Genomic DNA, 17,829 nt, shown 5'->3' with positions numbered 1-17,829 from the left:
GCAATTTTGCGCTCCGGTGAGCCTCAAAGTCTAAGCCAGCAAATAAATAAATAAGACAGAAATCCTCTGCTGCCAGAACAGAAGGTCAGTTTTGTTAACAGTCAGACCATGGCTGGTACCTACTAGTGATATATTTGCTATGTTAATGTAGCAGCAGCCGTTTTGTATTCAATTTTACTTTTAAGGCAGTACAAACGTCTAGAATCCACTTGAGTTTGTGAGATGATGTTGCATCAAAACTTTTAGTCCTATTCTTTCGTCCAATGTTCCAAATCATTCAACATGGCTTAAAGTTTTGGAATGACGTTTTGGAATAGTTTTAGAAGAAAAATAATGTTGTGATCTTCAGAGGGATTTTCAGTGAAACAGTTTCCCTTTGTCTCCAGAGAAGTGGTCTGTCTGTTCATCCCAGTGTTGTTGTCACACTCGCCACAGCAATGAGAAATCTAGCCCATAATAAGAACCCATTAACCTCTCCTCAAATTGGCCTATCTAAATTTCCTCAAGCCTGAAATTGTAGTAATTAGAAGCAAAAACTTAATGATGGCAGTGCATAATTAATTTCTTCTTGCATGTTAATTCTGCTGCGGACAGAGGGGACAAAGGAGAGTGTTTTTAATCGATTCTTCTGAGAAAACCTCCACTGAACAGATCAAACTATCGCAGTGTTTCTGTCAGAAGACAAACAGTCATGTCTCTAAGAGAGATATATTTGAATATTGGTTTCAAAACATTTCAGACAAATATATTCCAGCATGTTTCAGTTTTTAGAGTAATTTACATGCTCATTGTAAACGGAGTCTTTGAAAACAAGCCACTCTTGCTCAAGCACTCCTCCTTGTCCACCCCTCTTTGCCTTTTATCCACTCACTCCAGTCCACCTCAGCCTGACTCGTCAACAGAAGTGGTGTCTCTCAGCATGTGGCATGGTACCACCCCTCACCTTCCTCTCCATTTCCATATTTCCCATCTCCCCTATAAAGCACTTCATTTGTGCCACTGAGCAAATCCCTGTCTCCTGCCTTCTCAATGTAAATATTAATTTCATGCTTTTCAATTTCAATATCCACTTATTTTTCTCCAGGTTGCGCTGTGTTATTTCAATGGGATGAGTTTCCTGCTGTTTAAAGGCAAGGGAAATCATTAAGAGCGGGAAACCCACACACAGATGCTAATTTCCCGAAATAAACAATCGCTTTGGAAAACAAGAGGGGATTAACGAAATTAAACCCTAAAATAACATCATTTTGCCAAGCCTTTTTTGGATTACATGGCAGGACGGTGAAGTCTCTTCTGTAAATTCTGTGATATCTTGAGGGTATTTACCTCATCAAAACTTGTATATACCATATCAGTGGCATGCTAGTGTGTACAGTGCATTCAGAAAGTATTCAGACCCCTTGATTTTTCCACATTTAGTTACATTACAGCCTTATTATAAAATGTATTAAACCATTTTTTTCCCCTTATCAATCTACACACAATACCCATAATGACAAAGCAAAAACAGGTTTTAGACATTTTTGAAAATGTGTTAATAAAACAAACTAAATATGACCCTTTACTCAGTACTTTGTTACGTTACAGCCTTATTCTAAAATGTATTAAATAGTTTTTTCCCCTTATCAATCTACACACAATACCCCATAATGACAAAGAAAAAACAGGCTTTTAGACATTTTTGCAAATGTGTAAAAATATAAAACCGAAATGTGACCCTTTACTTACAGCCTTGAGTCTTCTTGGATATGACGGTACAAGCTTGTCAAACCTGTATTTGGGGAGTTTCTCCCATTCTTCTCAACAGATCCTCTCAAGCTATGTCAGGTTGGATGTGAGCGTCACTTTACAGCTATTTTTGGGTCTCTCCAGAGATGTTTGGAGAGGGGTTCAAGTCCGGGCTCTGGCTGGGCCACTCAAGGACATTCAGAGACTTGTCCCGAAGCCACTCCTGCGTTGTCTTGGCAGTGTGCTTAGGGTCGTTGTTCTGTTGGAAGGTGAATCTTCACCCTAGTCTGAGGTCTTGAGCACTCTGGAACAGGTTTTCATCAAGGATCTCTCTGTACTTTGCTCTGTTTTTCTTTCCCTCGATCCTGACAGTTCCTGTCAACATCCCCACAGCATGATGCTGCCACAACCATGCTTCACCTTAGGGATGGTGCCAGGTTTCCTCCAGATGTGACGCTTGGCATTCAGGCCAAAGAGTTCAATCTTGGTTTCATCAGACCAGAGAATCTTGTTTCTCATGGTCTGAGAGTCCTTTAGGTGCATTTTGGCAAACTTCAAGTGGGCTGTCATGTGTCTTTTACTGAGGATTCGCTTCCGTCTGGCCACTCTACCATAAAGGCCTGATTGGTGATGTGCTGCAGAGATAGTTGTCCGTCTGGAAGGTTTTCCCATCTAGGAACTCTGAAGCTCTGCCAGAGTGACCATCGGGATCTTATTCACCTCCCTGACCAAGGCCCTTCTCCCCCGATTGCTCAGTTTGGCCAGGAAGCCAGCTCTAGGAAGAGTCTTGGTGGATCCAAAGTTCTTCCATTTAAGAATGATGGAGGCCACTGTGTTCTTGGGGACCTTCAATGCTGCAGAAATGTTTTGGTACCCTTCCCCAGATCTGTGCCTCAACACAATCCTGTCTGGGAGCTCTACAGACAGTTCCTTTGACCTCATGGCTTGGTTTTTGCTCTGACATGCACTGTCAGCTGTCGGGCCTTATATAGGCAGGTGTGTGTCTTCACAAATCATGTCCAATCAATTGAATTTACCACAGATGGACTCCAATCAAGTTGTATAAAAATACCTAGTGATCAATGGAAACAACACGATGCACCTGAGCTCAGTTTCGATTCTCATAGCAAAGGGTCTGAATACTTACGTAAATAAGGTGTTTCTGTTTTTATTTTTAATAAATATGCTAAAATTCCTGAACCTGTTTTCGCTAGGTCCTTACGGGATATTGTGTGTCGATTAGATTTTTCTTTTATTGAATCCATTTTAAAATAAGGCTGTTACGTAACAAAATGTGGAAAAAGGGAAGGGAGTTGAATGCTTTCAGAATGCACTGTATGTGCTTAGTGTGTGCGACCACAGCTAGAGAAAATAGGATACCATTACCTAAAGAGTGAGAGGAACTTGAGACACAGATTCGCTTTGACTTTGCTCTGCACCAATGCTTTCTTGAGTACCACACTCATAATACCCATAAAACCGGTAAAAACGGTAAAAACTGGAAATGGTTCCAATAGTTTTTCGTCAAAGATCTGTGCTTAGCTAGGTGCTTTTGAAAATGTGCTAGTTAACTACCAACTGTAGTTACCTGTAGCTTCCATACCTTCCATGCAAAGAAATCCAACAGAGGCTAGCATAATGACTGTTTTGACCTTTTTAACGATATGACAGCACCAGGGCAATGATAGTTGGTTGCTAGCTGTCACCACTTAGAAAAGTCTGACTACACAAATGCTGAGCTAATATTAATTAGCTAGCTAGCTAAATATTGCCTGGTTGGATAACTAGTTAGACACATTGTTTGGCTAGTTAGCTACATTAGCTAAAGTTGGCTAGCTAGCTCACAAAGGACTTTTGGGCTCAATGTTTTCCCATACAAAACACAGAAACGGTATTGTTCCACGAGTACATCTGTTGTACTTGACTAATCAAGTGACATGTGAAGTCAGTTAGACATGTCAGCAGGGATGGAAATTAAGCTAGCCAAGGCTAGTACTTTTCAGACTGGACTAGTAGACAATGTGCAAAATTTGCCTGACGCAGCAGTGAAATGTTGCCTTTACAAACATCGCACGCCACAGATTTAGGACCTGAATGTAGAAATCGTGGTCTGCTGGCCAGTGCCCAAAATCCTTATGTTAGATCCCTGCATGTTTGTCCCTTTCAGATGATCCCTCCATCACTGTTGGTTCTCTTCAGTGATCTCGTGGCTGAGGGTTTTAACTTTCCTCTTGAGAAATAGAATCAGAAGTACAGTCCCATAGCTCATCACAATACTTCACCTCTTCAGGCAAATATTATCCTAGAATGTCCTGATCATCTAGTTGAGAATTCCAGATAATTCCTCCATCCCAGAAGAAATGTCCCAATCACATAGTATGATTTTAGATGTGCAGATAGACCAAGGCCCAGTCTATTTTACCGTTACTATAGTCATGTCTGTGGGTTATGGTATTTTAAAATAGATGTTACCATTGTTGTAATCAACTTATCTAGCTAGCAAAAGTTTTTTTTAAGTATTGTCTTTCAGATGGGTGGACCAGAAACCCATTGATAACACTTGGGTCTGTAGCGAACATTTTCTGTTGGTAAAGAGAAATGGCCCTGTATTTACCAGACAAGGTATCCACCATGGCAGAAGAGGCAGATCCAGACTGTTGATTGGGAAACAAGACTGAACATTGAGGCATGAGGATTGGGTGTTTAGGGACCACTTGTCATATTGTTCAAGGTGTGTTTGTGTTATGATAAACAATGTGTTTCAAGGACGGACAGGTCAGTAACTCACCAAATATGATACAATAATGTGTAAAACATTGTTTTCTGTCCCCCATGTTTTAGACATGAGGAGTGACATGTGGAACATCTGGCTCACCACACTAGAAGCAGTGCATGGTCAACACCACCCTCAGCAAGGAGATCTGCTGGAAGTGATGAACTCTTTATCTCACTCTGGGGGTAAGACATCATTTAAACATCACAGATACAGTTGAACCTTGTGAAGACCTGTGAAGATGCTGGAGGAAACAGGTACAAAAGTACCTATATCCACAGTAAAACAAGTCCTATATCGACATAACCTGAAAGGCAGCTCAGCACTGCTCCCAAACCACTATAAAAAAGCCAGACTACGGTTTGCAACTGCACATAGGGACAAAGATTGTACTTTTTGGCGAAATGTCCTCTGGTCTGATGAAACAAAAATAGAACTGTTTGGCCATAATGACCATCGTTATGTTTGGAGGAAAAAGGGGCGGCTTGCAAGCCGAAGAACACCATCCCAAACGTGAAGCCTGAGGGTGGCAGCATCATGTTGTGGGAGTGCTTTGATGCAGGAGGAACTGGTGCACTTCACAAAATAGATGGCATCATGAGGGCAGGAAAATTATGTGGATATATTGAAGCAAAATCTCAAGACATCAGTGAGGAAGTTAAAGCTTGGTCGCAAATTGGTCTTCCAACTGGACAATGACCCCAAGCATACTTCCAAATTTGTATCAAAATGGCTTAAGGACAACAAAGTCAAGGTATTGGAGTGGCCATCACAAAGCCCTGACCTCAATCCCATAGAAAATGTGTGGGCAGAACTGAAAAAGCGTGTGCGAGCAAGGAGGCCTACAATCCTGACTCAGTTACACCAGCTCTGTCAGGAGGATTGGGCCAATATTCACCCAATTTATTGTGGGAAGCTTGTGGAAGGCTAACCCGAAACATTTGACCCAAGTTAAACAATTTAAAGGCAATGCTACCAAATACTGATTTAGTTTATTTAAACTTCTGTCCCACTGGGAATGTGATGAAAGTAATCAAAGCTGAAATGAATCATTCTCTCTACTATTATTCTGACATTTCACATTCTTAAAATAAACTGGTGATCCTAACTGACCTAAGACAGTGAGGTTTTAGGATTAAATGTCAGGAATTGTGAAAAACTGAGTTTAAATGTATTTGGCTAAGGTTTATGTCAACTTCTGACTTCAACTGCATAACTGCCCACTGTGCCCATGATAAAATGCCATTTGAATTATGTTGTACTACTGAATGAAACTGAGGAAATGCACTCAGACCAGCCTTTGTAATTTAACTAACAATGAAAATTGTTTGGGGTAGGGGGCAGTATTTTGACGTCCGGATGAAAAGCGTGCCCAAAATAAACTGCCTGTTACTCAACCCCAGAAGCTAGGATATGCATATAATTGGTCGATTTGGATAGAACACACTCTAAAGTTTCTAAAACTGTGAGTATGTCTGTGAGTATAACAGAACTGATATGGCAGTTGAAACCCCGAGGACAAACCAAACCATCCCCCGAAAATATAATTTCAGCCTACCAGATTGCAGTTCCTAGGGCTTCCACTAGTCAACAGTCTTTAGAAAGAGTTTCAGCCTGGTTTTTGGAGAAATGAGCCAGAAATTGTAGTTTTTCTAGGTGGCTCCCATTTTGGCTGTAGTGTTTCCAAGCACGTGGAAGAGTGTGTTCTTTTGTATTTTTCTCCGGTAAAGACAATAACGATTCTCCGTCTATAATTGTATCGTTTATTTACGTATTAGGGTACCTAAGGTTTGATTATAAACTTTGTTTGACTTATTTGGAAAAGTTTATTAGTAACGTTTGGGATTCATTTTGTATCCATTTTGATGGAGGGAAACTGGGTGGATATTTGACTGAAGCGCGCCAGTTTAACTGAGTTTTTATGGATATAAAGGACATTATCGAACAAAAGGACCATTTGTGATGTAACAGGGACCTTTTGGAGTGCCAACAGAAGATCATCAAAGGTAAGGCATTTATTATATTGCTATTTCTGACTTTCGTGTCGCACCGGTCTGGTTGAAATATGTTTTTCATGGTTTTGTATGCGGGGCACTGTCCTCAGACAATTGCATGGTTTGCTTTTGTCTGGATTAACAAGAAGTTATACGCTTCATTTTGATGTATTACACTTGTGATTTTATGAAAGTTAAATATTTATAATACTGTAGTTTGAATTTCACGCTCTGCAATTTCTCCGGATGTTGTCGAGGTGTCCCGCCTTTCCCAAAGTTAACTACATTACTTTAGTTGGCTGATTTGAGTAAAACTTGTATACAATGTAGCCTATTCTGGGAGCCTAGTGTGTGTATAAACTGTGGAATATTTTTGGACCATTGGTTTCCCTGAAAACAAGTGCTAACAGGAGGAAAAATATGAGTCTGTCAGAGGTCGTCACACTGGATGGGGATGGTGATCAAGGCTTTGGTGTTCCACACAACAAAGAAGCAGGTGTCCCATCCAGTGATGTGGAGCTGACCTTGGACCTGGTGCCTGTAAGGATGGTCTTTATGGAGGCTGTAAGACCTTTCCTCTATGATATAGAAACTATTTGACTTCACTGCCTCTTCAATGGTAAGGTCACTTGCACCATAGGGCCACTTGACCTCCACCACTGCTGTGGTGCCTACCAGACCATCCGGTGAGGCACACAGGATCCCAAACCGCTTGACTCCTGCACAGCCATTTTGAATGCTTTGATGCCCTCCTCTTCGTTATCTGTGCCCCACTTTACAGACAACACTCCCTACAACAACTGTGATTTGAGGACCCTTTAGCAGCAAAGGAGAAATGCGCTAGGCCTTAACCATGGCTCCAAAATTGCTTGCCATTAACCTCCCTCTCCTCATGGTGTGGCAGTTGGGGCTGGTGCGCTATCCAACTGTTGCCTGTAGTCTACTGCTGCTTCACCGGCAGCGCCATGCCAGCTAGGATGCCTGCAAGCTCTTGTTTTTTGTTCGGTACAGACAAGGATGATAGGTAGGGTAGTGGTTGTTCTGGCTCAGGTTCAAGGAGACATGACATTCCACTGAACCGGCCCTGGTGACGGTTCCTTAGACACTGAAGGTCCTCCTCAGTGGGCTCTCGGGACAGCGGGTTGTAGTCATAGGCCAGGAACAGGTCCTCCACAGACTGCACCTAGTTGGACATGGCTGGCTTCTTCCATTCACATTCCATATCCATATGGCTGATATTGTGAACCACCAAAATAGGCTTCATGGCTACACTTATGAGCTTCACAGAGGCATTCACTTGGTAGAGAAAATCCCCCATAGTCACCTATGGAGACGTGCCAAGAGCAATGATGTTACAGTAAGTGTCACATGCCTTTCTATGCATGACTTTGAACACCTTGAAATGCATTCGGAACGTATTCAGACCCCTTGACTTTTCCCACATTTTGTCACGTTAGTCTTATTCTAAAATCGATTCAATTACATTTTTTTCCCTCATAAATCTACACACAATACCCCATAATGACGAAGCGAAAACAGATTTTTAGAATGATTTTCAAATGTAAAATAGCTTATTTGCATAAGTATTCAGACCCTTTGCTATGAGACTCGAAATTGAGCTCAGGTGCATCCTGTTTCCATTGATAATCCTTGAGATGTTTCTAAAACTTGATTGGAGCCCACTTTTGGTAAATTCAATTGATTGGACATGATTTGGAAAGGCACACACCTGTCTATATAAGCAAAAACCAAGCCATGAGGTTGAAGGAATTGTCCTTAGAGCACCAGGACAGGATTGTGTCGATACACAGATCTGGGGAATGGTACCTAAATCGGGGGAGAAGGGCCTTGGTCAGGGAGGTGACAAATAACCTGATGGTCACTCTAACAGAGCTCCAGAGTTCCTCTGTTGGGGTGGGAGAACCCTACAGAAGGACAACCATCTCTGCAGCACTCCACCAATCAGGCCTTTATGGTAGAGTGGCCAGACGGAAGCCACTCCTCAGTAAAAGACACATGACAGCCCGCTTGTGTAACAGTATAATTTGAACCGTCCCCCTCGCCCATACCCGGGCGCGAACCAGGGACCTTCTGCACACATCAACAGTCACCCTCGAAGCATCGTTACCCATCGCTCCACAAAAGCCGCGGCTCTTGCAGAGCAAGGGGAACTACTACTTCAAGGTCTCAGAGCAAGTGACGTCACTGATTGAAACGCTATTTAGCGCCCACGCTAACTAAGCTAGCCGTTTCACATCCGTTACACTTGGAATTTGTCAAAAGGCACCTACAGTAAAGTACTCTCAGACCATGAGAAATAAGATTCTCTGCTCTGATGAAACCAAGATTGAACTCTTTGGCCTGAATGCCAAGCGTCACATTTGGAGAAAAGCTGGCACCATCCCTACACTGAAGCATGGTGGTTTTCAGCATCATGCTGTGGGAATGTTTTTTAGCTGCAGGGACTGGGAGACTAGTCAGGATCGGGGGAAAGATAAATGGAGCCAAATACAGAGATCCTTGATGAAAACCTGCTCCAGAGCGCTCAAGACCTCAGACTGAGGTGAAGGTTCATCTTCCAACAGGACAACGACCCTAAACACACTGCCAAGACAAGGCAGGAGTGGCTTCGGCACAAGTCTCTTAATGTCCTTGAGTGGCCCAGCCAGAGCCTGGACTTGAACCTGAAAATAGTTATGCAGCGACGCTCCTCATCCAACCTGACAGAGCTTCAGAGGATGTGCAGATAAAAATGGGAGCAACTCCCCAAGTACAGGTGTGCCAAGGTTGTAGTGTTATTACCCAAGAAGACTCAAGGCTGTAATCGCTGCCAAAGGTTCATCAACAAAGTACTGACTAAAGTGTCTGAAGACTTATATAAAAGTGATATTTAATTTATTATTCTTTGTCGTTATGGGGTATTTTTTTTTAAATATATATTTTAGAATAAGGCTGTAATGTAACAAAATGAGGAAAAAGTCTGTACTGCACTGTAAATACATTTTGATTTGACGGATGACATTACAGCTGTAGAATATTTAATCAACTGGAATTTTCACATGAGGACAAGTACAGCTTTTCCATAAACTTTTAATTGGTAAACTGCTATTTTATCACTTTATCACATATTAGTCATATAGTGGGAAGGATCCTATAAACCCAGACCGTGTGGTTGCATGTACCACTCCGAATAAATAAAAACTATGCCTTTGAAGATTGTACCTCTCTGGTCATGAAACTACAATACTGGTTGGATGTGTAAACAAAAGCCAATTCTGAATGTCAATAGATTTTTTGATTCATTCTAATCAATTACACCATTTTAGAATGGAGTTATCATTCATCAAACTCTGGTAGACGGGGAAATCTTGTTCCTGATTATATAATGAATTAAGGGTGTCTTTTCTTGTAGAATGTTGATCGCTGTAAAGAAAACATTGTATTGCTAAGACGCTCAAGCTTAACTTCAATCAAATCAAACGTTATTTGTCACATGCGCCGAATACAAGAGGTGTAGACCTTACCGCGAAATGCTTACTTACAAGCCCTTAACCAACAATGCAGTTTTAAGAAAGAGATTCACTAAATTAACTCAAGTAAAAAACAAAAGAGCAACAATATCATAACAATAATGAGGCTACTGTATAAACAGTTCCGGTACTTAGTCAATGTGCGGGGGTGCAGGTCAGTCGAGGTCATTGAGTTAAGAACTTAATAGCTACGCTCACCGACACAGGATACACTTTATCTCCCCTTTTTATGCTCTTGTGCTCATCCTTGAAAAATGGCATAAGGTCTGAAATAGACACGGAAGTCGGCATATTGTACCAACAATTAGCTAGGCTTTTTTTTTTGATCTACTGTTCTTCTAGCTAGCTAGCTAAAGTTTAAAGACTAGTAGCTAAGACCGAGAAAGGGGACGGAAGAAATTCAACACTTTATTCAATTCCTTTCAAAACAGCACACGGATTCATCATGGATTGGGCACAGGTCTCTGATCGCGCTGGGGAATGCTAGCTGACAGTGTCGGCTAGAGATGCAATTTCTGTGTTGTCTTCACACTTAACTTCTCTTTTAACGACTGTCGGCCTCACACAATAGCTGGAAGGTAAACTTCCAGCTAGCTTCCTGCGGGAATTTGTAGTCTTGTTGAGGTCTTCTCTGTTGCAAATCAGCATTTCGCACTTTTTCTTTTGTACATTGAAGCAAACATATTTGATACAACCACCTGGTCCGAGAGAGAATTACACAGTTATCAAAACGCCACGCCAAGTTTACACCAAACACACACTTCATTTGAAGTGTTTGTAAAACTCACAACGTGAAACATTTATGACAGCAAAAAAACATTGGAACCATTTCCATGTTTTACCGCTATATTTTCTGTGTATTATTATGATACGTCCACTCTGGCAGGCTATTTGTAAATTGGAAGGTGCCGGAACACAAAGTGAACGTGAGAGGGGGATGACCTGAGGGAATCTGAGGTACCTGAACACGTTTGTTTTGTTTTTATAAGATTTTTTAAAATAATAAAGCATTGCATGCATATCATGACATTTGCGTAGTGGCATATAGTGGAGGCGCTTACAGAATTTGCACAGATGAGGAACAGTTTTTTAGTAGCCTAGCATCCGGGAAATATGTGGCCTTTTAATGAACACACTTCATGCAATTCTACGTCAAGTTACATGCTTGGAGTCTTTAGCAGAATCTGTTTTAATACCACACACATGTTTGAGACAAAGAACAATAAAAATGGCCTTGTTTTTGAACGCAACCAATAGCCTATGCCATTAAACAGTGGAGAGACACAGATTTTACAAAATTATTGTCCTAAACAGGTTTTCCAGTGTCACTGACTTGCCCAATGATGTGCAGAACACTCACTGGTGTTGTTTTACTTTGTAAAATGGGCCTATTCGACAGTTAATGCTACACAGAATTTCTCCACAATGTGGAAGCCAGGTGAATTGAAACAGCACTAGGGTGAATTGAAACAGCACTAGGGTGAATTGAAACAGCACTAGGCTGTATTCATAACAAATCTCCCCCCTCAACCGTTTTCCCATTTCCACTGTTTTGTTCCGGAACCTATTTGGCTGTATCTGGTATCTCTCGTGGCATGACAAATAAGTTTCCCTTTTTGCACTGTAAAAATTTGAATAAAAGCGATCCAAATTCATTTGAGTTGGCTCTTCATTAACTCTCCTACTCCAACAAAAAAAACGTAATGTGAAAAAGTAGATTATATTCTATAAATTGATTTGGCTTGGCTGGTTTTATGGTTTGTGCAACATTGTTTAAGACAAACACATGGCTGTGTGAGAAGTGCACCGGTATCTCTCACATAACTAGAATGAGATTCACTTTCTATGATCTCTCCCTTTGCTCTGATAGACATGAGCCTGCATGTGTTGCACTTCATATTTTATTTCCTTATACTGTAGAATCATAGCTGCGCAAAGGTTTCTGGAGGAAATGCAGCACCCCTGATAAATGTAGATACATTTGCCAAAGTTATAGAATTACTGCTGTCTGTTCAGAAAAAAATGAAATCACTCAGAATAGCCTACTACACCATGAGAAGCCCTATCATTTAGCCACAGAGGACCAATAGCTTGTTTTAAAAATAGCCTAGCTGTGGATTGTAGCCCAATAACAAGGAATAGCCTAGTGGCAAGTAGCCTAGTGGTTAGAGTGTTGGACTAATAACTGAAAGGTTGCAAGATTGAATCCCCGAGCTGACAAGGTAAAAATCTGTCATTCTGCCCCTAAACAAGGCAATTAACCCACTGTTCCTAGGCCATCATTGAAAATAAGAATTTGTTCTTAACTGACTTGCCTAGTTAAATAAAAATAAACAGTCTGGAACACGAGGCAAATCTGTCAGTGAAAAAACAGCATGCAGACAAAACATTTTAAAATTCAATCAAGTCAAAACACATGTTGGAAAGCAACGACTCCTGCTGAAAAGAGAAGACTCCATGCTGTCGGATACCAAAATATTTAATCAACTTCCAAAAGAGAAAGAGAGGGAGATAGTATTTTGGCACGAGCTCATCGACATTCACCAGCGAGTGAGCTGCTGCGTCATTTGGTGAGTCAGTGAAACTGGAAAGCATTTTTAGGACTATAATTTGCTCATATTGTAGCTTGCAATATGTCTCCACACGTCTAGGCCTAGGCTATTGATGGATTGAAGACAAGGTTGTTTTTATTCATCTCAGATTCTCAGGTTGTCAGTGTCAAAGTAGCCTGCCATTTGGATCATTTGTACAGTATTAAAAAAGATTCTGCCAAAGACTCCAGTCACGTAAAATGACGTAGAATTGCATGAAATACTTTTTTAAAAGGCCAACATTTTCCCGGACTCTCGGCAAACTAATAATGTTCCCCATGTGTGCAACTCCTGTAAGTGCCTCTACTCTCCTGCTGTATGCCACTATGCAAATGCAATGATATGCATGCAATGCTTTACTCTGTGATTTAAAAAAAATCTCATGCCTTCCGGTACCTCAGAATTCCCCAGGTCACTTTCCTCTAGTACTCACTTTTTGTTCCGACACCTCCCGATTTACAAATTAAGCACTACATTTCCCCTTACACAGTGGAGAATCGTTCTTGAGCCTTTTACTTTCGGTTTTGGTCCACCAGCTTCAGCTGTAAAAAAACATATTTATTTTATATTGAAAATATATTTCACCTCAATTTAGAAGGTACAATGATTCCCTACACTATTCAGTGCTCATTTTCTCACATAAACTGAAATTGAGGGAACAGTGTAGAATTTTAACAAACAGGAAATGACAGAGCGATTTCTACATTGGCAGTTTAACCTGATTTCCACTAGGTAACACCGCCAAAAAGTCAAAACAGCTTGCTGATTTTGACAACAGATGCTGCTCCTGCGGGAAAAATCAACAGGCGAATATCACAGCCAATCGCATCACTGGCCGATAAATACTACTATGAAACACTATCATTCCACTATTACTGCAGATATACTATGGACATTAAGTTACAATGGGAAATATTCTACAAAAACCTATGTGTAGCACCTTTAATAAAATATTTTGGTAGCCTACTACAGACAGATTAGTCTTCTCTTTTCTGAAGGAGCCATTTGCTTTCCAACCTGGATTTTCCTGTGATTGTATTTCAAATATTGCCGAAAGGCATGTTTTGGCTGCTGTTTACAGATGGCCACAACATAACAATCAGCCTATTTTCTACACATTCCCTTCTAGACTATGCCTTGTGATTGGTTTACACTGTAACCTACACAATCCACAGCTATTTAAAAATGAAAAATAAATAAAAAACTTGATCCTTTGTGGCCAAATTATACTTTCTGGTGTAATATTTTGAACTTCACTTTCTGTGCAGACAGGAGTAGATATTTCTATCATTTTGGCACATTTATTTCAATGCAGCACCTCCAGCACACTATGATTTTAAAAGAACACATTTTAACTAATGGAAATATTAAATGACTTTAAATAAATGATGGAGTGCAACGCTGGAGAGATGAGAGTTGCAGGCTCATGTCTATCAGAGCAGAGAATGGGAGAGAGATTATAGAAAGTGAATCTCATTCTGGTTCCGTGATAGAGATTACAGTAGAGGCGCACTTGTCTCTCACCACAGCAATGGCCACACGTTGGTCTACAATGTAGAAAATAATACAAATAAAGAAATCCCTGGAATGAGTAGGTGTGTCCAAACTTTGACTGGTACTGTATATATACACTGTGCATTCGGAAAGTCCCCTTCCCATTTTCCATATTTTGTTACTTTACAGCCTTTTTCTAAAATGTATTAAATTTAAAAAAAATACTCATCAATCTACAAACAATTCCAAACAATTAATGACAATGCGAAAACAGATTTTTAGAAATGTTTGCAAATGTATTAAAAAAAATAAAACAGAAATACCTTATTTACATAAGTATTCAGACCCTTTGCTATGAGACTCGAAATTGAGCTCAGGTGCATTCTATTTCCATTTATCATCTTTGAGATGTTTCTACTGTACAACGTGAATGGAGTCCACCTGTGGTAAATTCAATTGATTGGACATAATTTGGAAAGGTACACACCAGGTGTTTAGCTTATCCGGGAGCAAGATGTCAGTGTCCCCAACGTGTCTGGTTTTCCCTTCGTAATCCGTGATGGTCTGGAGTCCCTGCCACATACGTCTCGTGTTTGAGACGTTGAATTGCGACTCTACTTTGTCTCTGTACTTACGTTTTGCCTGTTTGATTGCCAAACAGAGGGCATAACTGCAATGTTTGTATTCAACAATATTCCCAGTCACCTTTCCGTAGTTAAGTGCGATAGTTCGAGCTTTCAGTTTTGCTCAAATGCTGACATCTATCCACGGTTTTTGGTTTGGGTAGGTTTTAATAGTCACAGTGGGATCAACATCCCCTATACACTTCTTGATAAACTCAGTCACTGTATCAGTGTATACTGTATGTCAGTGTTATTCTCAGACGCAACCCGGTACATATCCCAGTCCACATGATCAAAACAATCTTGAAGCATGGATTCTGTTGGTCAGGCCAGCGTTGAATAGATCTTAGAATGGATACTTCCTGTTTGAGTTTCTGCCAGTATGAAAGGAGGAGCAAAATGGAGTCGTGATCTGATTTGCTGAAGGGAAGGCTGGGGAAGGCCTTGTAACCATCCCAGAAGTGAGAGTAACAATGGTCGAATCTTTGAAGCACAAGTACTACAGGCAATTTGTTGATAGAATTTCGATAGTGTTTTCCTCATATTTGCTTTGTTAAAATACCAAGCTACAATAAATGGTCGGGTCAACAAAAGAACTTGAACTCCTGTACGTTATTACAATCACACCACGAGTAGTTAATCATGAAACATACACAACTGCCTTTATTCTTCCCGGAGAATTCTTTATTTCTGTCTGCGCGGTGTACTGAGAATCACAGTTGGCTGTCTGGAGTGGGACAGTATATCTAGAGAGAACCATGATTCAGTGAAACAGACTGTTACAGTCCCTGATGTCTCTCTGGAAGGAGATCCTCACCCTTAGCTCTGATCCTTTGATTGGGTGGGCAAATGAGGTCTGATATGTTGGAGGACATCCTCCGGAAGTTGTAATAATTACTGTTTTAAGTCTAGGAAGTCTTGACCTTATTCTTCAATAGGGAGGAATTAGGGAAATTTGAGCCACCAGAGAGAAGAGAGAGAGTTACCGATCCCCAGCTTGATGGGTTGCAGGCTGTCTTATATTTGTGACCGACCGGCTCAAGGTAGCAAATTTGAAATTGTGTTTTTTACATTGGCTAAAAGTAGAGACTCAGAGCTAGAAAATGGTGTATCATACACTACACTTGAGGAACAATGGAAAGTCATTCTGCTTTTAAAGTTGATAAACTTGTTACCTCACTTTTGAGAAAATGGGCTTGAATGTTTTGGTTCACCTACTGGAGAGTTCTTATTTGAATACACCCATTCAGCATCATTCAACCCTCTAAAGCCTTAGCCCTACCCATCTCTTTAAGGATTCACATGTGAGGCCATGCACTAAACACCCAAATATTTCAAGACTAAAGGCTGGTTCCTACTATGGGTGTGTATTCAGAAATGTAAACTGGATTGCCAGAGTGTGCTCAGAGTGTGCTCTGGGCGTTGATAAGCTCAGAGGTTGTCAGATTGTCCGTTCGTGAATTCAGAGCGTTTTGATCTCGGAGCTTTCAGACCGCACGATGAGTGGAGGTTGATCGAGCATTCTGACCTAACAACATCAGTCAAGCACTGGCTAACATTGGCTAGGTAGCTAGCTACTTTCCAGACACAAATGAGTGATCAGCTCACTCTGACCATTTTCCTTGCCCTAGTAGAGGTGGTTAGGCTGAATTTATCTTATCCAGAGTGTTGGTGACTGCAACTGTGCTGCTGGCAAGCCAATTTAATTGCACTTTTTTGAGCTTTCTTAAATTTGTAAATTCGCCAGTTCTTCTGTTCACTGGCTCACTCAGATGAGAGTGCTCTGAAATCGAAGTAGATAGACGTTACTGGGAAATTCGCACAGGCTATCGACAGTTGTCACAGTGACATCATGAACATTCTATTGACATGGTTACTTGCATAGTGGAGTCTTTTGTTTAGACATGTAGCTAGCTAGCTAAACAATGAACCCTAATCTCAACTCATAAAGTTACTACCCTGCATAAATCTACAGGTAGCTAACCAACTAGGTTCAATGTTAGCTAGCTAGCATTAGCCTATACCTAGCAATGTAAATGGCTCTGATATACGAATAATATAACTACACAGATCTCATACACATAACGTTAGCTAGCGAGCCAGCCAGTTAACGTCAGCTAGCTAGAATACAGTACACTTTAACTTGAAATGAAAATGACTTTCTGACAAAATTAGAAATGTGTAATATCTGAAAATTGTAGTTAGCTAGACCCTCTTATACATGGATGGATGCTTCTCCCTCTCTGCCACAGATGCCATGGTTTCCATTCATTTGAAGATGTAATCCAGAGGCAGGGGTTTTATACAACAGCGTGTGTTCTCTTTTCTACTCTGTCTGCATATTTGCAATCAAACTATCATACTCTAATTCCACTGATTTCAAAACTCGGTCCTCCAGAAAGTGGAGTTCTACTACGTTATATCTTCATTTTTTATTTTAAACGTGTTAGAAAGGATTACCTATACATACTGACCAGCTCATGTTATCGACAGAAGAGTGCTACATGGCAGACCAATCAGAACTCATCTCCAGCCCACTCATTATCTCAGCCAATCATGGCTAGCGGGAAGGTTGCTCACTTTTTCTGGGGCTAAACCAACTAGGCTCATAATTTTTTTAAATGTACTGTATGTTCAAATGGCTCTCCTGTGAAGAAGTGACGCACGACATACGCATAGTTTCCTGAAACGAGTCACATTTGCCTGTGCAGTGTTTATCCCACATTGGCCTTGTGTGCTCTATTTAATGGTTTCCTCCAAACAGATATTTTTATGGATTACACACACGTAAGCACGCACGCACACACATTTGTTTTACTTTCCTTGTGGGGACCAAACAAAAATAGCATTTTCTCTAACCTTAACCCTGAACCTAAACTTGTCAGAATGTTCCTTGTTTTACTATCCTTGTGAATATTTCTGGTCCAAGGATAGTGAAACCAAACAAATACGGTTACATCTCTTAGTTTAAAGGATTTGTTCCCAGAGGCCTCATTAGCAGTGCTGGGCGTGAGGAAGGCTCACAGAAGCCGGAGACACACACAACATTTCCCAAACAGGCTGGAGTGCTATATCATACACACACACTCACTTCTG

General features: G+C 40.8%; 1 long non-coding RNA gene across 2 annotated transcripts in view; it reads left to right on the top strand.

The window, feature by feature from the left end:
* The first annotated feature begins 3,431 nt into the window (after positions 1–3,431).
* Positions 3,432–17,829, top strand: part of LOC149981218 (uncharacterized) — a 92,154-nt gene continuing 77,756 nt past the window's right edge. For both annotated transcript variants that reach the window (XR_016483268.1, XR_016483267.1), the window contains exon 1: positions 3,432–4,686. This is a non-coding gene — a long non-coding RNA (uncharacterized LOC149981218). The remainder of the gene's footprint in view (positions 4,687–17,829) is intronic.

The sequence above is a fragment of the Oncorhynchus mykiss genome, chromosome 9, assembly GCF_057628025.1.
Source record: "Oncorhynchus mykiss isolate SJ-2025 chromosome 9, ASM5762802v1, whole genome shotgun sequence".
NCBI classification, from domain to species: Eukaryota; Metazoa; Chordata; class Actinopteri; order Salmoniformes; family Salmonidae; genus Oncorhynchus; species Oncorhynchus mykiss.
This window is presented reverse-complemented; position numbering and strand designations above follow the sequence as displayed.